Source organism: Prionailurus viverrinus, unplaced genomic scaffold, assembly GCF_022837055.1.
Source record: "Prionailurus viverrinus isolate Anna unplaced genomic scaffold, UM_Priviv_1.0 scaffold_33, whole genome shotgun sequence".
NCBI classification, from domain to species: domain Eukaryota; kingdom Metazoa; phylum Chordata; class Mammalia; order Carnivora; family Felidae; genus Prionailurus; species Prionailurus viverrinus.
The window spans coordinates 3,541,519-3,565,393 of NW_025927604.1; the positions used below are offsets into that span (position 1 = coordinate 3,541,519).

Below are 23,875 nucleotides of genomic sequence, written 5' to 3' on the forward strand. Positions count from 1 at the left end.
TTTTAAGGAATCTAGTGTCTAATTACTGCAATGAGGTCACAGAAAAGGCTTTGTCGATTCTGAGTAGTGTGTCCTTAGCACTGGTTTCAAAGTATGGGATACGGTGCTTGATTGCCATTTCTTTTGTGTGCTTCTTGGTGATTTTCCTCAAGTCCGTCAAAGAATGTTCCTCATTGGCCCAAGAATCATCAGCACTGACTTGTTGCCTCTGACACACGGGATGAGTTGGTGGCAATGGTGCAGGTGCTCACAGCCGGCCTCGTCCGCGACGGAGCGGGTAGCAAGGAAGTTGTCAGCCGTCCCACAGTCTGTTCCACCTGGCACAGAATTTCCTGTGCCGGGCCGTGTCCAGGACTGGAACTGAAGCCTCCAACTGGTAGGAACACTCAAATCACCATCACCAGCAACTGTTGGGGACTGAGAATGGACCAGCCGCAGATTGAGTGTCTCCTGGGGTCCTGGGGGGGCACCTTTGTGGGCAGTATCCTCAGGACCTCCTCCGGGTCTTTGCAATGAAGAGTCAAGAAAGGTCTACATAATTGATTTTAATTGTTTTAATGTTTATTTATTTTTGAGAGATAGAGAGACAGAGCGTGAGTGGGGGAGGGGCGGAGAGAGAGGGAAACACGGAATCCAAAACAGCTCCAGGTTCTGAACTGTCAGCACAGAGCTCGACGCGGGGCTCAAACCCACGAACCGCGAGATCATGAGCTGAGCCGAAGTCAGACGCTTAACAGACTGAGCCACCCAGGCGCCCCTACATACTTGATTTTAAATAAAAAAGGTCATTGTCTTCAAGTATGTGTGTGTAGATTTCTTTTGTCCTTAAATTTTGCTGTGCTCTCTAAACCTTCCACGATGCTCTATATGACCTTGGCAGCCAGAAAAATAAGTTATGTTATACGGAATATGCTTTGTGTGTCTTCTTAATTCAACCCCCACAGGTTAACTATACCTTTCTTAAACAGAAAGAATAATAGTGTTGCCCCCAAAGTGGTTTATTCGGAACTGAAACTCACTAATTTCTTTGGATTTCCTGCTTCTGGATCATCAGTTTTGTCTTTATCTCCATCTCTTATCCTGGACGTTTTTCAGCAATCCTTTTGGTGCAGGCGAAATGGGACCCTTCCCTAGAAACGGGTGTCTGTGTGCACAAGGGCGACGGAGACGTGCAGGAGGGAGGTCATGAGGACGGATGGTCTCCTCCACTAATCGGCTGCCAGAGAGGCAGGTCAGGGCTCCGCACTGCACATCCAAAGCCAAGGGCCATGAACAGGTTCACATGAAAGAAAACAAAAACTCTGTGACCCTACCTTCCAAGAGTTCTGTTTCTGTAGGAAAAGTAGCCCCTGGCTTCATGTGAACAGTTACCCGCCAGCTGACCGCGCCATTGCAATGGAGCTCCTTTCGCTGCATCCCCACCACAGCGATGGGACCCTGTCTGTCCCCCGATGTGGGCCCCCCAACGTGCAACGTACTTGCGCACACGCTCCCGAGGCCTCGTGGTTTGCTTGTGTTCACGGTTGTTTTTCCTGATGCATATGAGCCCGATTCCCTGGGCTGGATTTTATTTGGGGTGAGCCCCTCCATGCAGACGCAGCCCTTTCGTGTTTTGATGCCACGCACTGTGTAAATAGGAGAACGGCCTACAAATTCCAGCCAGAAGAAAAGAGTCGGCCAATTAAAATGCTAACCAATCGATTGAAAAGGTGCCATCATGAGAAGACCATATTGTGAGTTCACACGGAACAAAGGTTCGGCACAAAATGTCTCCTGGGTTGAACATTCCACTGAAACATGTTTGAAGTAAGCAGTAAATAAACAAAATCTCTACTTCAAAAAGCTAGAAAGGGGGATTAGAAGGAAGCGGAGAAATGACCCCTTTGTAGAAAGGATGCTTTCTCCCCTTTTACGTTGACTAATTGACAACTATGTGGGTCTTTTTTTTTTTTCTTTTCCTTTCCAGAGGGAAGAAAACATGTGAGTTGGCTCTGATCCCATTAGCACAACTAGCTGGAGACAAGCCATCTGTCACAGCTGCTGCTTGCTTTAACTGCCACTCTAATTGACAATGAACTCAGAGACCTGTAATAATTGTGGCTGCTCAGTGAGTCGGGCAGGTAATGCCTTCCTTTTAGGTCCTATCAAGCCGCATCTGTGCCTGCTCAGTGCCTTTCTCCCGGGACTCTGCCCTTGGCGAGGCCGCAAAGCTCTGCTCAGACCGAGGGTTCGCCTCATTAGGGAGGCTCTGGGGGGCCTGGGGGACAGCCGGCCCACGATGAAATTGAAAACCTCCTACAACTTGTCCTAAGATTTTAATCCCCTGGCCAGGCATTTGTCACATCTGCTACCCAGCCCGGGCCGTTCTGGGGAGGTTTGCACCAACCGCTTTGGCTTCGACTTCTTCGACGAGAAATGCTTATTTCTTGCCGTGAGTTTTGTTGACCAGTACGGGCTGGCACATGTGCCTTACCTTTTTCCTTTTCATGCCTGGTTTCCTTTAAGGCAGGGAGTAGCACGCACACTGGAGAGTGGCCCAAACGTAAAGATGAGGTCAGCAAAGACGGGGTGGACTGTAGTATATCTTTCGGCGGCTGGACTCACAGGCTGACTTACGGCGCGGGCAGTGTTACCGAACGCGGTCTGAATCCCATGTGCCGGACTTGACTTCCAAGGACATTTCCTTTACAGTCGACTTTGAAAATGCTCATTTTCTTGGGAAACATCACTATGGTCGCTTGGGTTCAGAGACTCTGGTCCTGCTGACATTACTTTCTGGGCTTCCTAGTGACACAGAGGTGATCTGGATACCAGTCTGAGCCACCATGGTGGTGGCCCTGATGGTCTGTCTTCTGCGGCCAGTGGAAGACGTCTGTGCCCACTGAAAGGTTGGCTGTGTTGAGTGTCTTTGCTTTCGGATCCAGGCCGGAGGCACCACAGCGATGGTTTCATTCCCCGCATCTGATGTCTGCTACCTTCACTTGAAAACAAACACACACACACACACACACACACACACACAAGAAACTGATTATCTGTAACATCCCTTCAGACTATGCTTTGCTCTATGTGCCTGAAGCATTTATTAAATAAACATCCAGACTGGCAGGTTCTCTACTTGTCTCACTGGGGAGAAAAATGTCAGGTGAAGATGTCTCGGGGGTCCCCCAGGCTGGCAAGCTCCCCGAGATAAGTGCACCAAAACAAAGAAACAGAAAACAGCCGTGGATGCCAAGCCACGGTTCTCCCATCACCCCTGGGAGGTCAGGTGGAAAGCAAAGGACCTGCCGGGTTCTGTTCAATCAAGCCCCTGGGAGGAGGCTGCAGGATCAACCCGATCTTCCCCAGCCCCTCACATGAACCCCATGCAGCCTCCAGCTCGGCTCTGCAAAGCGGTGGTTTGGAATCACAGCCACGAGGCTCCAGACAAGACATAAGCAAACCAGAGTCTGCAGGGAGGCCACGCCGGGCCTGGGTGCTGGGCTGCACACCCTGACTCTGTGACGGGAGCTGAATTTTCCGGCAGGGTTTCAACTGATTGAGATTGGGGATGAGGTGGCATTCTAGAGACAGAGGCTTGTGAGCCGGTGACCTTGTGGGAAGGAACTTTGTGGATGGAGAGCAGTCTAGAAGGGCAGTGTGGCTGCAGCCGCGTGAGCAAGTGGAAGAAAAGTGACATGTGTGCCCTAGAATCGGGCCTGGGCCCTAAAAGACCTCGCAGGCCCTGTAAAGATTTTGCCATTTCGCTGGATTCAGTCTGTACACATGAGGTCCTCCAATATTTGAAAGTCTTCTTTAAAACTCAAAATTTAGCAAACACAAATGGCAAAAGGAAAGAGTTCTTGTTAGGCCAGTGAGGTCTATTAGACCAAGCTTCCTGTGAACATGAAAAAAAATATAGCTCGTTTCTGACTAAAGGGGACTTCGGGGTGTGACAGTTTTTATTTTTCAGAAATTACAAGAGGGGGAAGTAAGATTTTACACTTGGAAAGGTCTTTTGAGACGATACGGCAGACATTTTAGAAAATGTGCTTGTGTCCTGGGATCAGAGAAGTGATGCAGTTTAGTCAAGATCACGCACGGGGTTGAGCTCATCCAAAATCCAGGCCTGCGGGTCCAAGATGCCTGTTTCCAGCAAAAACTCTTCTGTGTTTTGCAGTACACGTCCCCCGTAGATAAAACTCGCAATTGCAATCCTTGCATGAACCATTGGAGCTATTTTGTCAAGTCCTCTCAAAGCACTAAACCCAGAAATCCGTCATCTGGCCTCAAGGGTGGGGTGTTCTAGCATTTAGAAGCAAAGGACAATCCTGATGGCTTCCTCTTTCCACCAGAACTCTGTTCTTCCATATTCAGGGTTTCTCGGTCTTTGGTGAGGTCACTTCCAACATGGTAGGCTGTCAGCACCATCTCTGAACACTTGGGGATATTTTTCCTCTTTCTTCCTATTCTTTCAGGTTCGACCCTCTTATTTCGTGCTAGCTAGCTCTTCTCATGCCATGGGATCCACGCCTGTGATACGTTAGGTAAGTCACAGCCTGTCCCAATAGCTGGACCTCAGCCAAGCTCAGCCCATGGTTCTGCTGCCCACCTCGAGTACAAGGCAGACCTTCCCTCTCCATAATCACTATCCTTGTGGTTTGGACCCCTTCCGATCCACCTATATCTTTAGGAGCTGAGAAGAAACTCCACGTTCTAAAAATAAACAGAGCTGGGGCACCTGGGGGGTTCAGTCGGTTAAGCATCTGACTCTCGATTTCCGCTCACACCTAAGACCAAGGACATAAAAACAGTGTGTGGTGCTGGGATCCATTTTGGAGGCACTCTGAGTGACACAAAGTTCTTGATTTAGTTTTTCTTTTTCCCCCTACATTTATTCATCTGCAAACTCCTCTTCTAGACTGGGCATTCTGCAGATAACCTTTGTTCCCCAGCACTGGTCGACTTAGTAAACTGACATCTTAAAATGTGGTGAAGTCCAAGGATGAGGGTGTTGCTTAGGGCGTGGCTGCTGGGTTGTCCTCTCCAGGAGTAAGCTGCCTCTCACTCAAGAATGAATTGTAAATTACCTCTGTTTACACATTAAATTTGTGCGTAATTCTGCACAAATTTGGCCTGAGGTCGTATTCACTCTATTACTGCTTTCTTAAGTTAAACATGGTGTAAATATATCTCCGTGTTTTCCATACTTTTTATCATGATCTTTTTTTTTGACTTTTTAAAAAAAATATTTTTTAATTTTAATTTTAATTTTTTTTTAAATTTACATCCAAATTAGTTAGCATCTAGTGCAACAATGATTTCAGGAGTAGATTCCTTAGTGCCCCTGACCCATTTAGCTCATCCCCCCTCCCACACCCCCTCCAATAACCCTCACTTTGTTCTCCATATTTATGAGTCTCTTCTGTTTTGTCCCCCTCCCTGTTTTTCTATTATTTTTGTTTCCCTTCCCTTAGGTTCATCTGTTTTGTCTCTTAAAGTCCTCCTATGAGTGAAGTCATATGATTTTTGTCTTTTTCTGACTAATTTCACTTAGCAGAATACCCTCCAGTTCCATCCACGTAGCTGCAAATGGCAAGACTTCATTCTTTTTGATTGCCGGGTAATACTCCATTGTATAGATATACCACATCTTCTTTATCCATTCATACGTAAAAAATATAGAACGCGTCATGAATTTGCGTGCCATCCTTGCACAGGGGCCATGCTAATCTTCTCTGTATCGTTCCAATTTTAGTATATGTGCTGCCGAAGTGAGCACTCTTTATCACGATCTTAATGACTACATAATGTTCCCTGTGTCATCATGTGCCTGCATCATCATTTATTTAAGGAATTCCCTATTGTGCTTTGTCCTGTGCAGTTTGTCCCCAGTGCTCCATTGGTGCATTGGACCCCTAAGTGCATGGATCTTCACCTTTACGTCTGTATATTTCCTTGTACAAACAATTTGATTTAGAAGTAATGTCAAGGATTAATATTTGATACATAGCTCTTAGAATGAGTCATCAGGAAAACTGTTAAGGAGGGTTTTAAGTAAAGCAGGATTTATTGGACGTCTGTGATTTGCAGAACACGGCAATGGGAAACATATGAATAAAGCGCGAGACAGAGACTCGCCTTTAGAGTGTATAACCTAATCAGAGAAAGCTGCATGTTTCTCTGTATGCCCCCTATACATACATATTATGGCAGATAATATGTTATTTTCTCATTCATACCATATATATATGGTTTTTTCTTTAAATTAGAAAAAATTAGATCAGTGAAGACAAAACACTCACAAATGGCAGAAAAGCCCTCCTATTCTATACCTTATCTATTTCTAAACGTCACGAGGCACCCCTCTCCTTTTGTAAGTCATGCATCAAAAACACACTGTCACACGTATTGGCTCTACCCATCCTGGTCCTTCACCTGCCTCTGATGGCCTGAATTCCTCTGTCCCCCAGAACAGTTGTCACTTGTCTCTCACAAACTGTCTCTTGATTCCGGGGAAGGTTCTGTTTCCCTAGTGGTTCGGATATGCAGGTGTCTTTGTATACATTTCAGGAGGGATCTATAAATTTGAATAAAAAATAATTCTTTTCTATCTTCATTAGCCTCCAACTTAAATTTACATTAAGTGAATATAGTCAACAGACCGCAGGCATTTGAAAGTTCTTGTGACCCTGTGCACAGGTTGGATAATAGATATTTTCATACCATATTACAATCGTTGCATATCTTCAAATATTGTCTCTGTCTTCAAAAAATATAGAAGAGACAACACCAAAACTTGTTAGGTATTTAATGCACCAATGAAGGAGCCCATATATTTATTCATTATCATAATTTTTTATCTTATGTTATTTTATGTTATTTTATGTTATTTTATTTTATCTTATCTTATCTTGTTTTATTTTATTTTATTTTATTTTGAGAGAGTGCACAAGCGGGGAAGAAGGGCAGAAGGAGACAGAGAGAGAATCTTTTTTTTTTTTAATTTGATGAGAGAGAGAGAAAACATGAATGGGGAAGGGGCAGAGAAAGAGGGAGAGAGAATCCCAAGCAGGCTCCACACTGTCAGCGTCAGCGCAAAGCTCAATGTGGGGCTTGAACTCACGAATATATATATATATACATCTATATATATATATATGAAGACAATGGCTCATAATTTTCACTTCCAAAGGCATTATTTAAAAGATGCTCCATGGCTGGGGCGCCTGGGTGGCGCAGTCGGTTAAGTGTCCGACTTCAGCCAGGTCACGATCTCGAGGTCCGGGAGTTCGAGCCCCGCGTCAGGCTCTGGGCTGATGGCTCGGAGCCTGGAGCCTGTTTCCGATTCTGTGTCTCCCTCTCTCTCTGCCCCTCCCCCGTTCATGCTCTGTCTCTCTCTGTCCCAAAAATAAATAAAAACGTTGAAAAAAAAAATTTTTAAAGATGCTCCATGGAATAGCCATTGTTATGAAAATCGTTTATCCTTTTTTTAATGTTTGTTTATTTTTGACAGAGAGAGAGACAGAACATGAGCAGGGGAGTGGCAGAGAGAGAGGGAGACAGAATCTGAAGCAGGCTCCAGACTCCGAGCCGTCAGCACAGAGCCCGACGCGGGGCTCGAACTCACAGACCGTGAGATCATGACCTGAACCGAAGTCGGTCACTCAACCGACTGAGCCACCCAGGCGCCCCTGAAAATTGTTTATCTTAAGCATTTACTGGGAAAATGTTGGGTTAAGATATTGAAACAGGATCCTTTGTATTGAAATCCATTGAGCCTTCTTTATGCTAAAGTTTACCTTAAGTCTCCAGGAGAAGGATAATAAGCACAGTTTTACTAAAATTCACACGGATCAGGAAGATTTTTTCCCCGGGCGTTTCTCCAGGCTAGTGTTTCTTAGAATATATTTTGGGCAATGCCTGCCTATACTTACCTTCTTCCTATTTCAACGTGCTAAATACGGAAGCGTGTGTTTATTTATAGAAAGGTGATGTTTGTTGAGCCTTGGAAAATGCTAACAGCTTAAAGGGACTTAGCTGTCTCTACTCAATTTAAATCATGCAAGTGTAGTTTCTCACATCTTTCCGGATATGTCTTTGTGGAAATCTTCAAATTAAATCTTAAGAATGAAATCTTAAATGACTCATAAGGGGGAAATCACAGTACCCAGTTCATACAGAAGAACATTGGGCTTGGTTATGAGCGGGTCACTCAGAGAAGACCACTCCCCAAATCGCCAGAGGCAGCAGCTGGGTTTTCTCTGGAAACCTCTCGTCAGGGTTACTTGATCTTTGAAAAGCCACCAATGGGAAGGCAAATGGGAGCACCCAGAGCCAAGAACAGGGATCTGATCACTGGTGATGGAGAATACGATCTTTTAATTCCATTTTTGCCCCGGGTATAATTACAGGTAAGTTGCAAGTCTTCGCTGTCCTTGTGGTTGTTATTTTAATCCAGAGATGCTGTTGTAAAAATTACTTGAGAGGGTGTGTTTCGATTACTTTTAGAATCTGTTATACCTACCATGACGCTGTGCTTGCTGGTGAGAAATGACTCACCTTCTTACATGGAAGCAAACATAAGAACTGGGAGCACATCTGAGTATGATTATACGGACGCTCCATCCCAACCTACTTCCGTGAGTATGTATAGTCACGTCCAGTAACATCAAAAGCATAATCTGTTAAACTCTTAGCTAAGAACAGCGCAGCAGGTAAAAATCAGAATGGCTATCTAATCTGGTGGGGGTAATCTAATTATTGATGAAAAAGTGATAGTAAATTAGGACCAAGATGACTCAAGAGAGAAGGAAATTTAGGGGCGCCTGGGTGGCGCAGTCGGTTAAGCGTCCGGCTTCAGCCAGGTCACGATCTCACCGTCCGTGAGTTCGAGCCCCGCGTCGGGCTCTGGGCTGATGGCTCAGAGCCTGGAGCCTGTTTCCGATTCTGTGTCTCCCTCTCTCTCTCTGCCCCTCCCCTGTTCATGCTCTGTCTCTCTCTGTCCCAAAAATAAATAAACGTTGAAAAAAAAAAATTTAAAAAAAAAAAAAAGAGAGAAGGAAATTTAGAAGATTTTAGGAGCCTGCATTTCTTCTCTAAAAAAGAAAGAGATCTAGATTTTCCTGCGATCAGGTAACATTTCTCCCCCTTAGGCTTGCATTCGTATTCGGAAAAACAAAAACCAAAAAGAAAAAGAGGTAGAGTTTCCGTGCTACCTGTGTGGTTTGCCCTGGTTCCTCTGGGACTCGCACTACCCACATGAGGCTGGACGGAGGCCCAGGATTTACAAAGTTGATCTTCAATTTCTTAGACTTACTCACCCTACACTTCCCTCGCCTCTGTCTCCTGCCTCGGTACCCTTTTCCCCATACACATTTCCACATGAATCCTTCTACGTGAATGTGTGATTATGTCCCCTCCAAGCCTTCGCTCCGTTCCGATCCAAGGCTCAACACTGAAGGTCGGAGTCAGATGGGTCTCCAATATGGAAGCATGTGACACTGAGCAGTTGTCATGAACAATTTCAGTTGTCATGAACAATTTCATGACCTCTAGAATTAGGACAATAATTACATCAGAGACTGCTGCGGACTCAAGTTAGATAACACTAATATGACCGATAAATGCCATCTATTACATACATCATTATTCCCCTCCCCGGCCTTCCCCCCCGACCCTCCCCTGCCCTGCTCTGTCCATGGATGTGCGTGGCTATGTTCTCCACAAATATGTCCGTTGCTTTCGCGCTGCTGATCGCATTGCCCTGCCTGGATGTCCTCCCACCCCATGACGTCTTCGGCTATCCACAACTGGCTCTTCATCAGATCTCAGGGAAGCCTTCTCTGACCTCCCTGACAACTTACATTCCACCTTGTTCTGTCAGATGCCTGTGTGCTTCCTGAGGCCCTGATCACAGCTGTGCTTTAATACCACAAGGCCGCAAGTCCTATGAAGGGTGGCTCTGCTGTCTCTTGTCCCCACCACCTAGCATAGTGCTCGGTAAACTGTAAGCACAGCTAACTGGTTAAATACAGAATATCATACAGACCTACGGTTCTGTGAACAACCTTCTGAGCAAGTCCTTCCCTGCGCAACTCAAACCATTTCCTTGAGGACTGGAATCTAGATACTATCCCTGAGCCTTAGTCCCACCCAGACCGTCAGCACTTGTGTTACCCTGTTAGAAACGCAACACCAAGGGAGCAAAGTTGTCCATCATAAGAAGTTGTCCATATAAGAGAAAAGTGGGAGTGATAGATTAAGAGTCTTCGAGCTGCTGAAGCTCTATATTGAAACAAAGTTATTCAGAAAAATGTCACAAATCACAAATAATTTCTTTTTTTTTTTTTTAGTAGCTCTGGTGTCGAGCTGTGCTTTTGGTGACTGCGAATCAGGGGGAAGCCATCTCCGAGACCCGTGGAGCTCAACATAAGGAATTGCAGGCTAGTGGGAGGCTGAAACATCGTAGAAGTGATAAGACAAAATAGGTTCAGGAATTAGAGTTGCCTGGACATCAACAGAAGCCAAAGGACTTGGCGATCAAAGGAGAACAATTAGACCAGAATCTGCGGACACGATGCGCCAGGCAAAAAAAAAAAAAAAAAAAAAAAATCTTTGAACCTTAGACAAAGGTATTTTGTCAACATTTCTCCTTATTTTCTTGCACACCTACATATATCCTTCCCCAGCGTGGTCTCTGCAAGCCTAGTGGCGTTAGGATGGGATTGGTGTCGCAGCTTCCTACCGAAATAAGTTTCTGACGCGGCAGCAAGATTTCTCTGTCGTTTCTTAAATTGCTACATTGTCATCTGCTCCGCCTCAATACTTGCCATGATAAGAACAGGGAGGCCCAGACAGGGAATTTAATTTGCCTTACTCATTCATTTACATCTTCAACAAAGACGGTATTTACGGAGTGCATACTGTGTGTCTGAGACGCTTCTGGATCCTGGAGATGCAGTGATAGATAACCCAGGGCAAATTCAATTATGAACCTGAGGCATTTGAGCGAGTACCTCAGAGCTGATCGGGAGGAAGGAAGAATTCAACCGTAGGGTTTTTGGTGCTGACACCTCTGGGCCCGTCCCACACATGTTATCACCTCACCCACCATATTTTATACCCTTCTCTATTCATTAAACAAGTCATGCTCTTAATATCAGCCTTCACAAAACTTGAATTTTCTACAGCTAGTTTCGAGGATTCAAATGGTAAAAAATAATTATTTTCTCCATAGGACATGGTCACCATTGATCATTAAATGGTTTATCTATTTTGGGTCTCCTTCCCCTTCCCTGTCCCCATGGCGCATGTCACTATGTATATTAGAAATGCACATTAACAGTAATCTGTGTCGGGTGCCCGGAGAAAAGGGCCTCCACGGCTGTGTCCAGAGGTTGTAATAGCAAGAGTCTGTGTTAGTACTTTCTGAATGTCCTATTAATGTAAAATAATAGTTTGAGTGATGGATACCCAAGATAGCTGAAATTTATATTAAGGACACTCTCAGCCCTACTGGAAAAAAAAAAGTCCATTTAATTCTTCTTAATATTAAAAAAAACCTTTCAGCAAAGATTAATTTTTCAAATTGCAAACCAATTACAACTATGAGTTGTTCCTATCACCCAAATGCTGGCTCAAAAGCGAGATCACTATCTTGTTGAGATTAGCTGCACATTTAAATGATTATTGATTGAGCGTTTGAGCCAGGCCTTAGGTAAAAATGGGCCTTTGAAAACGCAGCTTGAAAATTGAATCCATGCCATTGATTAAAGAGCCCACTAGAAATAAAATTAAGGTTTTGCTCGGTCCACTGTTGTTTGACCTTAGCTCTGTGAGCCACTGTCCTGAAGTTTTAGCAGGGAAATGGATACTCGGCTGCACATTATCCCTTGTTTATACAAGAACTTACAGTAAAATGGACTCTTCCGTCGCAGAACGGTAAGGTTCCTCGTGTGTTTGTGCAATAACATCACAGAGATTGAGACGTGCAATTAGTCAAAACCAGATGATTTAAGTGAGGAAATCTGATTTCAGCCCGTTTCTTAATAAAAGTTATTACAGACGGTGGGCAAGATCAATCCTGTGCCTGAAATGTCCCTGAAAGTTGCAATTGGCATACAAAGTATGTAGCACCTTCCACAGTTCGGGTGACCTTGACTATTGCCTAATGGTAAGTCGAAGCAAACCCACCTTCTGGAACTCTAGCAGCGTCTCCTTTTGTGCAGAGCTGAGGATCCCATTGGTTGGCCATCATAGTAAAGGACACAGCAGAAACAGGGAAAGTGCTTTTCTGTGTCCCAAGATTTCTTCAACCCAAGAACATAAAATATTTAAGAAATTTTTGAATCCACGGAAGCTTAGATTTATGCATTTGCCTAGCTAGCCTGATAAATAATGATTATCCTTGAATACATTCATTAGGTAATATATTGGAGGTTTAAAAAAAAAAGAGCTTAAAGGTTTGTCACTCAGAATCGAGTTGGACCTTAATCTGATCTGACTAATTTAATATAACCGCCTCATATTTGAGTGAAGTTATTTTTCCCCCCGGAGTACCGTAGCTCGGGATAGAACTGGAATGGAAACCCAAGAATTTAAGACAGAAAAGACACCACAGGATACGGTGAGCCAGGCAGCTCTCTGACACAGTATTTTCCATGTATTCTGAGGTACTCCCCTCACTGGGAGTGGCTTGGGGGCGTTGGGAAGTCAGGGGACGCCAGAACAAGATGGCGACACGCTCTTCCTTTGGCTGCTCCTGTGACGAGCCTGGAAGCCTGAAATTCAAGGTCAGGGAGCAGCCCTGCAGGTGCTCTCCAGAGGAAAAGACCTGAAATCACTCAATCTGGAAGCTGAAGGCAGCATTTAATTTTTGTCACAGGCCATTGATCCCAGTCAGGAAGAGGGATGTATTTGGCAACTAAGAGTGAATGGTCAGTGGCAGATGGACTGGAGAAGAGTGCTTGCTGTGTTCACCTCAGAAACCATGGTGGTTCTCCCTCAAAAATGGCCTGCCAGGAGCCAAAATGGCCCACTTCCTTTGACTGGTTACGGAGTGTGTGCGTGTGTGCAGGCATGGGGGTGTGTCTGCCCTTGTGAGTAGTTTAATGAAAGCAGACAGTTGAAGAGAGATAGGGGGAAGTTCATTTCTTGCAATGAAAGGACTTTTTTCCAGTAAGTATGAAACATGTATTCCCCACTCCCTTCTGTTTTGAATGAATATTTTCTGTGAAGTTATTAGACTCAATAACGTGATACTTTGCTAAGAGTGCGTCTCAGGGCGAATGTGTTTTTTATGGATAGCAAAAAGGAGATAACTTCGTTGTTACCTTTTTGTCGGGTTTGGTAGTTGTGACATTTGTCCCTCAAATAATACCATATGTAAATACGTGCTTGAAAAGTTAGAATGGGTTCCAGTGTTCCCAGACACGGCGATGTATGCTCAACACAAATGAAAAGCAAAGCAAAACCCTTCTAAGATGAACCGATGTGTTAACTGTCATTTATTTCTGTGCAGATGCATTTCCAAAGACATAGCAATGATATTTAGAGAATTCTCCTAAGTGGCCTAAATAACTGATCTATCCTCAGACGCTCTGTGGAGGGAGCTCTAAGCTCTTTGGAGGAAACTTAGTCCTTCCCTTCGGCTGTGACCCCCCCGACCTCTGCCGGCACCGAAAACGATAGGAGCTTAAACGGTGGAGCTTTGGGAGTTCGTCTACCTCGTGGGTGCCCTTCCTTCCTCTGCCAGGGAGCAGGTCCTTCCGGGAAACTCAGGGGAAACCTACCATCTGAATGGGAACGTGGCAAGAGGCGTGCGTGGCCATAGGACTTCCTGGGTGCGAGGAAGGTGACACGTGGCCACAGCCTGAGTTGCCAAGGACGGGGACCTCCACCCTGGCTTGGCCGAGACAGTATTTTTTAAGTGGGACATCCAGGGAAACCCCGATTCACCTGCCCTTCTTTGGGCTCTGGAATTTGAACCACCTTTCTAAAAACCCACCAAAATCGCTCCTGCTTTTGCTTGTGGCCACATCGATGCAGTGACCACCACAGAAGCTCTGCCCGTTAGAATCCAGGGTCCTTCCCCTTCCATCATTTCATGCCAAACCCCAGAAGAGTGAAGCTCAGAGGTGGAGGTGACCGAGAGCAGAACAGAGCAGTGGCACCCCACGCCTCGCCCTCTCCACTGGCCACGCTGGCCTCATTCAGGCTTGTCAAGATGCAGACAGCAGTGGTGACAGGCACTCACTGAGTGTGACCATGGGCAGACCGCTTAGCAGTTCTGAGAACAGGCGCTCCAGTAGCTCACTCAAATGCACATGACGACCCACGAGTGAGCCCCTGGCTGCCCGGCTGTGTCCACGTCCTACATTCAGAGTGATGAGCAGGGACGAGGTTCAAGACACCGGCTCCCACCCACAAGCTCTGACTCGGACCTCCGCTCCTGTGCCGAGCCACCTGGTGACAATTCTGGGAAAATCCGAGCAAAAAGCAGAAAGAGGTTAAGCGTTGGGAAAGGTAGAAAAGAAGACAGATACTCATGCCAAAGGGCTGGTGCAGGTATGGAACCTGTGCCTCGCGATTTCCCTAGAGAGCCTCAGGTACCACAGTTAACCTCATAGGTTTACTGATGAATAACTTTGTTAGCAACTGCGGAAGCAAACTCTCTTTCTACGGCAAGATGACGACACAGGATTATATGGTCCTCTTTGCTTAAGGAAAAGTCTCACACATTTTCACCATTGTTCTTCAATACCATCATCATCCTTATCATTATTGCTATTAGTGGTGTTGTGTGTCAGTCTTTTGTGGCATTTCATTCATTCATTCATTCATTCACTCAATGATTCACTCATTCTACTCTCTTCCGCGATTGGTCGAGAGAGACGAACAGAAAAGTGCTTGCCCCTAGAAGTAAGTCTACTGGGTAAGATGTCTACATAAATACTTGGCAATAAGATAGAAGGACGGAGGAAGAAGCACATATTCTAGGGGATTTGGGAAAAGAAAATGTATAGGGAAAGACTTTCTAGAAGACACGGCATCCAAGCCAACTTCTCAGGGCTGACTTTCGTTGAGTGTTTTCAAGAGAGGACGGGAGTGCATTTCTGGCAGAGACGGGGAGCTGAGAAATCCCAGAGCGCGTGAGAGGAAATAAAACGGGTTCTGTGTTCCTGGATCATAAAAAGTGAGGGAGAGGAGCACCCGTGGACCCCGGGGAGGAGCTGACCCGGCTCCAGGTGATGCAAAGTTGGATTGAGTGCAGTCTGACAAGAAAGTGCTACTGACGGTCTGGACTTTGTGTGGTACTTGTTCCCAGACTTCCTTCCCAATTTTGCTGAAGTGAAATGCCTGGTCACTGGGCGTTGAGGGCACCGCGTCACCTCAGACCCTGTGGGAGCCTGTACCCTGCCTGTCACGTGCAACAGACCCTGATTTGGTCTGACCCCCACCAGGAGAGAGCTTCTGCGTCCAGTCTGCAGATCTTCGGGCCAAAGAAAATGTTGCTGTCATGGGAATAACTTTCAGATTTCCAAAGCCTCCATCAGTCAGTGTGTGGGAGCCAATTCCTCTTGGAGAAGCGGACTCTGGGAGGCGTATTATTACGATGCAAACCAGAGATGAATATTTAACCTTTCTGATGCTGAATGATTTAGCAGGTGCCTCTGCGCTGCCTGAGAAAATGGGTGCCTTCAGGGCCTAATGAAAATAAGCATTGTTTCCACATTAGGAGGCAATAATAGCAGAAATAAGGACTTCTATTCATACTGGCTAATGTCTCCCGTGTCCCGGATCGGTCCCGGCAGGATCTGGAAGCGAATGGGAAATGACTACCAAACACATCCAGCCAGTTAGCACGCCAAGTGTTAAGGCTTGAGCTGAGGCAGCTAATTCACCTAGTACCTTCTGGGTCGTGGCCCATGTGCTCCTGAAGACCAATTATATAGGGTTTCTAACAGTGCATGGGATATTAGCATCCCGTTGTAATGAAATCCATAAATAAAAGACGATGAAATGCCCGTGTCTTGCAAACTGTTTAAGATTGGTTTTATCCCACAATCTGGCTCCAAGATTTCTGTTGCCCTCCCCTCCCCCTTCCTTGGCTTTATTTTCTGAAATGATGTTCTTGTGTTTATTCATATAAGGACAGAGTGTCCCTCTCATTATAAGGAGGATAGTATAGAATCCATTCTTTCACGTGGCCCAAATTCTACCTGTCATACTGGAGAAATTGAGCAGCTGAGGTAATGGGAAGTTGCCTGGTGTTTGTAGCATATAACACCCTGTTTCCTTTGTATGTTTAGTTGTGGTGCACCAGATAACTGATTCTAGAAAACGTCCGGCAGAAAAATCAAATCTATGGGGGAAAAAAGCTTATTTATGCTTTTCTGAGAAAGCATTCAATTAAGTGATTTTTATGCTAGAGTCCTACTTAGTCATGCTAATTTGTATATTCAAAAATTCCTTACGAATAAAAATGCAGTTATGCACATGACTGGAGAATGGGTCTTTCCTGCCTTTAGGTGATCCATAAATCTGGTGCATGAATCATCGGGCCCACAGAAGAGCCCTACTTTAAAGTACCTTGACTAGGGGCGCCTGGGTGCCTCAGTCGGTTGAGCGACCTACTTCAGCTCAGGTCATGATTTCACGGTTTGTGAGTTCGAGCCCCACGTCAGACTCTGTGCTGACAGCTCAGAGCCTGGAGCCCGCTTCGGATTCTGTGTCTGCCTCTCTCTCTGTCCCTCCCCCACTCATGCTCTGTCTCTCTGTCTCAGAAATAAACATTAAAAAATTTTTTTAAAGTACCTTGACGAGATGGGTTCCTGTGCGGGGAGCTATTGAACATGCTCTGGAATCCTCAGCTACGGGTGGTCACGTATCTCCTTGAGTGTGGTTCCCAGTGACATGCTCACCTCTCTTTGAGTGTGGCTCCCAGTGACTAGACTGTGACAATAGTGGTGAGGTGCTCCCCTCATGCTGCGACTTGTGTCCTGCCCTTACTCCCAATCAGTCACTGAGATGAAGCCAGTTCTCAGGCAATGAGCTGCTCTGTGGGGAGGCCCATGTGGCAAGGCGCTGAGGCCTCTGTCCGATAGTCCTCCAGGGACTGAATCTTGCCAACAACCACTGACGAAGCTTAGAAGCCAAGCCTTTCCCAGGAGAACCCTGAGTCAACACTTTGATCCCATCTTATCGGAGACCCCAAACCCCAAGATCCAGGTAAGAGTCGCTGCATTTCCTGACCACGGGAACCGTGAGATAGTAAACGTGTGTTGTCTTGAGCCCCTATTTTGTTACAGAGCAAGATAAGATAAAGTCATTAACAAATCACTCTGAAGAACTTCCGACACGCTATGTGAAGATCACCCTAAAAAAATATTTCAGTAGAAATATGCGGAACTAGGGTAGAAAGCGCTTAGCGTTAGCTAGACAGATAAAAGTGGAAGAGTTCACTCTGATATCCAAGACCCGAGATCAAAGATCTGCAAAGTGTGGTCAACTCCAGCCCGTGTCCTGTATAAATAAAGTTTTATTGGAACGCAGCCATAACCAATTATTTGCATGTTGTCCATGGCTGCTTTTGCACAAAAACCACAGAGATGAGTAGTTGCAAGAGATTTACGCAATGCAAAGCATAATCCCCTTCAACTATTTATTATTGGCTTTCTCTTTCTCTCTGTCTCTGTCTCTCTCTCTTACACACACACACACACATACCACACAATCACTGACTCCTCCCCTGACTTAAGCTTACTTGTTTGAAAGAAACTGTGTGCATTCCAAATGCAGAATGTCATCCTATGTGCAAGTATAAAAGAAGTCCAGCTATGGGAACATATAGACACTGAAACATGAGACTATGAAATATTGTTAGCATTGACACGTCACCATTGTGATTTGGTTGCAGGAGCCATGGGGCCCTTTTGTGTATAATAAATGGTGCCCCACCAGCTGGTGAAACCAGTTTTGTTCTGATCGTACCTTCATTTAGGAATTCTAAACGTCTCAACAGAGTATTTATTGCTTTCTTTCATCTTACGTGTCCAGTTGAATTGCCAGCTCCTAGGAAGGAGAATTGTAAAGGGCAAATGGGTCCTACAGCTCATTAAATCCAACATCCTCTCTTCACCGATGAGAAAAGAGAAAGCTGAAAACATCATACGACCCACCTAACATGCCCACTCCTTGGAGGCAGCGGCTGGGATGGAAGTTCTAGCTCCTTCCCTTCCATTCTGTGTCTTGCTTCCATTAGAATCTGGCATTGTGTATCACGGCCTACAAGGTGCACACTTAATAATTTCTTCTTAAACAAATCCACACCTCAGTGTGGTATTACTGTCCGTGCTAATGAAACAGCCGTATCTCTAGGCTTCCTGAGACCCTTTCATTCAGGCTGCACCCATGAAATGAGGGTCAGGCCAATGGGAAGTGAGCACAAACCATCCGTCACTCACAGGTTTGGCCTTCTTCGTGGTGCTTTTGCCCTCGGGAACCAAGGGTTCCAGGAGGTTTCACTGCAAACAGGACCACCTCGGGAATCTTCTGCTCAGAGGACTCAGGAGAATCATCGACCCTCATCAGACTGTGATGTGAGCAAGAAATAAAGCTTAGCTGTGTCGAGGCACTGATATTTCAGAATGTGTTTGCTGTTGTAACAAGCCTGCTATCACCATGATTATGTGGAGATCAGCAAATTGGCAATCTTTTTCAACTAGAATAAAACAGAGAATGAACAAACAAGCCAAACAAGAATGCTGAGCCGCAGAAATAAATATTACAAGGTCACTCAAGGTCTTCGACTTTGCCCATAAACTAGTTTGTTTCTTCTCCGAAGCCAAGAGCAAACATTCTCAATGCGCAAGGCTATGCCTCCACGTAACCGCCATGAGGCAATGCCTTGTACTATTTTTCTCTTCATACATTTATCCTCAATAGCACATTGTGACATCCTAGCCGCTAACGTATGGAAAGGTAAAGGGCACTAAAAAATATGAGTCTAATAACAGGAAGCAGGTGAGGGCAAGCTACGTTCCACCCAGCCTGTCTATGGGATTTGGTCCTAAATTTATGTAGCAATGTATGCTACAGAAATCACCCTGAATCCTCCATTCAAGTCTCTCAATGATTTGTGTATGCTTTGTGGTGATGTCCACTCAGTCAAGGAGACAAAAACGTGAGAAAAATTCATCTGCGCTCACCAAGTAGGTAAGAGAGAGAGTAGTGGTCGCCAGGTCAACTTGGGGAGTGGGGGAAGGCAAAAAGGCCACAGTGGAAAGAGAACCCAAGTCTCACCTCCTAGGATATGTGTGTCTCTATCTGGAACCTGAAGAATGAATGGGGCTGCTTGGTCGAAACTGACAGCAAAGGCCCCAGGAGGAACTGGAAGCACCAGGTGGGTTAAAGGGGCAGATGGGACCAGTGGGAGGGGTCCCGAGGCCATGCTGAAGAGTTCAGGTCTTCACAAGGGCAACTGAGAACAAATGGAGGAGGTTTAAAACGTGAGCGACAATAAAACTTGAGTTTTAGAGTGTTGAACTGTGATACCAGCTATACTGGATTTGAGAGGGTAAAATTAAAGCCTGGAAAAAAATCAGGATAGTAGGAAAATCACGTACAGGGGTGACACTGAGGGAGTTTAGAGAATGGGCGGTGGAGGGGACAGACAGGGAGAGACTGGATAAGCTGTCTGATGGCACAGAGAAGCGTCAGGGCCAAGGAGGACCAAACAAGGCGCTGGCATTTTCTGAACACTCAAGACATTCCGGGCATCGAGCCTAACTAACACTTAGAAGGGCTACTCCAGTCAAACCCTCATACTGACGTGTGAGCGCGGGATGTCACCAACAGTGTGCCTCTGGCCCCCGAGTTTAAAATAAAGGCACAGTCTGCAAAGTGGTCACATGAGGGGTAGAGCCTGAGGCAGTCTGACCCCAAACATACAGTTTTCGGAAAAACCACCTCCCCCTGAGGATTCATTCTCCAGACGGTTTCATCTAAGTATAGAACACAAAAATCAGTTTATTTCAAACAAAGGCAAGAAATACCACTTAAAAACGATAATCAAGTTATCTAACGCAGCGGATCTAAATGGTTTCCGTGTCACTATAATTCTCTGTTCACATCTGAAATGTTTGCAGATGACAGTCCCTTGTCGCAGTGTGAGCTGACTAGTCTATGGTTACAGGGCAACCATATACCCCAATTTTCTCAGAGAGGTCCCAGGGAATGCCTAGAGTTCAGTGTCAATATAAATATTATCTCTGTGATCCTACAAGGGTCCCAATATGGATGATAAATCAGTCACCCCAAACCCCAACTTCTGACTCACTAAGCTACAGCTGTGCCCTTCTCTCACAACTACCTCGGGAGCCCCGGGGGTCAGCATGCCCTAGCATATTTCAAATTTCTGAGAAACTCAAAATAAAATGCGAAAAAAACACAAAAACACGCAGCGACATGAGAGAATTCAAATTACAAGGGAAGTAACCACTATCTCCAGAGATGCAGGCCCTAGAAACAGTGTGTTACATAAGCCACCCCGTCACCTAATCCACATCTGCTTTGAGAGTTGGTGTGGAAGCATTTTGAGTTCCAGCTGGTGGAAATAGAGGACAGGAGACAATAACGGGTGTCCTTTACCAATTACAAGGGAGTTATGGAGAAGAGCACTAAATTATGTTGTCTCATGTTGATCATATTAGAACCTGAGTTTGCGGGGCACCTGGATGGCTCAGTCGGTTGAGCGTCTGGCTCTTGATTTGGACTCGGGTTATGATCCCAGAGTGGTTGGATTGAGTCTCGTGTTGGGCTCTGTATTGAGCATGGAGACTGCTTGGGATTTTCTCTCTCTCTCTCTCTCTCTCACTCACTCTTTCCCTCCGCCCCTCCCCGGCTTGCGCTCTGTCTGTCTCTAAAACAAACAAACAAAAGCACACAAAAAACAAACAGAAAATTATCTGAGTTTTCTCATCTCTGCCTGCAGAAGTGAACTTTGAAGTAATGGAAGATATGGTTAAAGGGCTTGGAAAGCTCATATGAAGAGAAACATTTTTTTTCCTTGATATAACGAAACAGCACTTTGGGAACTGGTCGCATGACCATTGTGTGGCTTTGACCCATGTCTTCTGCCCAGAGCCCGGGGAAGCTGGGCCACTTTGAGAATTGTCCCCCCTACAGAACCCAGAGGTCTCCAGAGGGCCTGCTGGTCTCACTCCTGCTGGTCACGCCTGACAGAGGGATGGACTATGGCCGTCCCTCCAGCCTCCTCTCAAGCCCGAGCTGCCGGCAAGCCTGTACTCAACACAGACTTTTATAAAAAAAAAAATATATATATATATATATATATATATATATATATTTTACTATTCTGCCTCTTTCATAATTCAGGGGGACAAAAATCTCTTTCCCAAGCCGAGCAATGATGCCATGTGAGCAGATGAGACCTGAGATTGTCCAAGGCAAGGTCGCGCTTGAAGTCTGTCGAAGCTGCTGGAGCCTGGCCCCTTTTCTAGCATCCCCCACCCCTGTCACAGGGCAGGGGTCGCTGCAGAGACAAGAATGCAGCACGGGCCACTGGTGTGCAGCAGGGAGAAGCTCATCACCTTTCCATCAGTGCCCTCCGGGGTAAGGTCTGAGGGAAGGGCGGGTGGAAACATCTCCTCCGAGCCCCACATCGTAAGATGTGGCTTGGAGCACAGATTACAAATTAATGTAGAATAATGCTCCCGATCTAGTACATGTGAGGCCTTGAACTCAGAGGGAAAAGAAGCGAGAAAGCACGAATGTTACCCATTTAATTTCAAAACAGATATCAAGGGGCATCTGGGAGATTTCTCAGTTCCTCATTCCTCTCTAGGCACCTAGACCCTGCAAGTCAAGCCAGCCTAAATCCCCAGCCAGTCCTGAACTCACATATTCATTCCTTTAACAAATATTTATTGATTACCTACCAGACGTCAGGTATCCTAGCTGTGATATTGATTACCTACCAGACGTCTGGATCCTAGCTGTGAGCCATGCACTCGAGGCAGGGCATCTATTTTTGATGGGAAGAGAGAAAAGCAGTGAAGAAATAAGTGAACAAGAGAGTCTCAGCTAAGCACTCTGAAAGAACAAAAACCTGTCCTGAGGTGCAGTGGTGGGTTGGTGTAGACAAGCTTGTTTAGGTGTTCAGGGAGAGGGAAGAAACTAAGAGGCAGGAAGGGGCCAGGTCCGACAGACCCTCAGAGGTCATGGGACAGAGTATGGGCTTTGTGATCAGTCAGTGGGAGCCACGGAGGGGCCTTGAACAGGAGAGGGAGGAAGCTGAAAAGGAATAATGTGAACACTTGATTAAGAAGATCGCTCTGAGTTATGGAGAGCAAATGAGAAACAGGGAGACCATTTGGGACATGTCTGTACCCGAACGCCATAGACGGTGTGGCTTCTAAACAACAGAAATGTATTTTCACCATTCTGGAGGCTGGCCCTCTAAAAATTGAAAATAACTAATTGGCTTCCTCCCTCCAGAGTAAATCTGGCGTGATAATGAGATGACATTCTAGGAAGACATTGGAATCGCAACGATCCGGAGGTGAGGCTGAGAAGAAAGGCCAAACCCTTGTCATGAACCAGATTACAAAGGATTCTTGAATCCTTAAAATGCACCCCAGAACAATTTGGGGGAGGTGCCCAGTTGACACCTTTTATGGTGAATAACTGGTGACAATGTCCAGCACCTAAGGAAGCAGACCCTCTGGAAGGGTCTATGGAACCCTCGGGCGGTTGAGGTAGCAAACTTCTCACAGGTATATGACTCAGTGGGCGGGTCGTCTTACAGTCCTGGTATCCCGCACCTGTGGGCACTGGGTCCGCTGGAAAGCCGGGAGGTAAGAATGCTCAGAATACCTTGGGTTTCATAAATAAACAAGGACAGACATGCACGATTTGATTCGCCAAGTAAATCATGTCCAATGCCTTTCAGCAAGGAGGTTTCTGACTTACTTACTTATTTTATTCCATACAAGGGAGAAAACGCCCCAAATATTCCATCTTCTCAGTAGGACTATGAAAGTAGACTGAATGTCTACCCAGTGGCCATCCCCTCATTAAAATGAGCAGTCTGGAGCCATTATCTTCACAGCAATGTATTAATACAACCCCATTAAATAAACTGGGTGTTCTTTGTAAATGGTTGATGAGGCTCATTTCAGATTGTGAATATCATATTTATTGCTGTTTTATGTATAATACTCAAATTGATGGCTAATTCTTCCTGCAGCAACTCATAGTGAGAGCCGTTAAAGAGGGTTTTCTTTTTTCTTTTCCTCTAAAATAGGTGAAATGTGACCTAATTTTTATGGGCATTACAAATAAAATACTTATCTATTTAATAAATACTGAAAACTTGGTACATAGCAAAATTTGCTGTGTCTTGACATTGTATTCAGAGTTGTTGCCATTAAAACCGTAATATTACTTCCATATGCATCGTGTCTGGGACCTTTAGTACAGATCTAGCTGTCAGATTAAACAGCAGGGTTGGTGGGTGCACAGGAGGCTTATTCAATACACAAGAATGGCCGTTCTTAGCCACCGATAGGCCCAGAGTTACCTCCGTTAGATACAAGAGGAATATACAAGGAAGTTCCTGGAAAATCAAGATAGGAGCCTTTGAGCCAAGAGGTGGTCAAGCTGGAGAGGCTGAGCAGAGAGGAGAAGGGAGGAATCAAGGAGGCCTGAGAGAGACCACACCGAGGTAAGTGGGAAGAGTAAGCCAAGGGCCGAGGTCATCAAGGTACAAGTGGTCCTTAAACAGTCTCTCTCTCTCTCTCTCTCTCTCTCTTGCTTTCTGTTTCTCTCAAAATAAATAACACTGAAAAATAATAAACTGATGTAAGCAGGG

General features: G+C 45.5%; 1 non-coding gene across 1 annotated transcript; it reads right to left on the minus strand.

The window, feature by feature from the left end:
- Window positions 1–5,654: 5,654 nt before the first annotated feature.
- LOC125158351 (U6 spliceosomal RNA) lies at window positions 5,655–5,761 on the minus strand. Its single transcript, XR_007149362.1, has one exon. It is a non-coding gene; the product is annotated as a U6 spliceosomal RNA (small nuclear RNA).
- Between the last annotated feature and the right edge of the window lie 18,114 nt (window positions 5,762–23,875).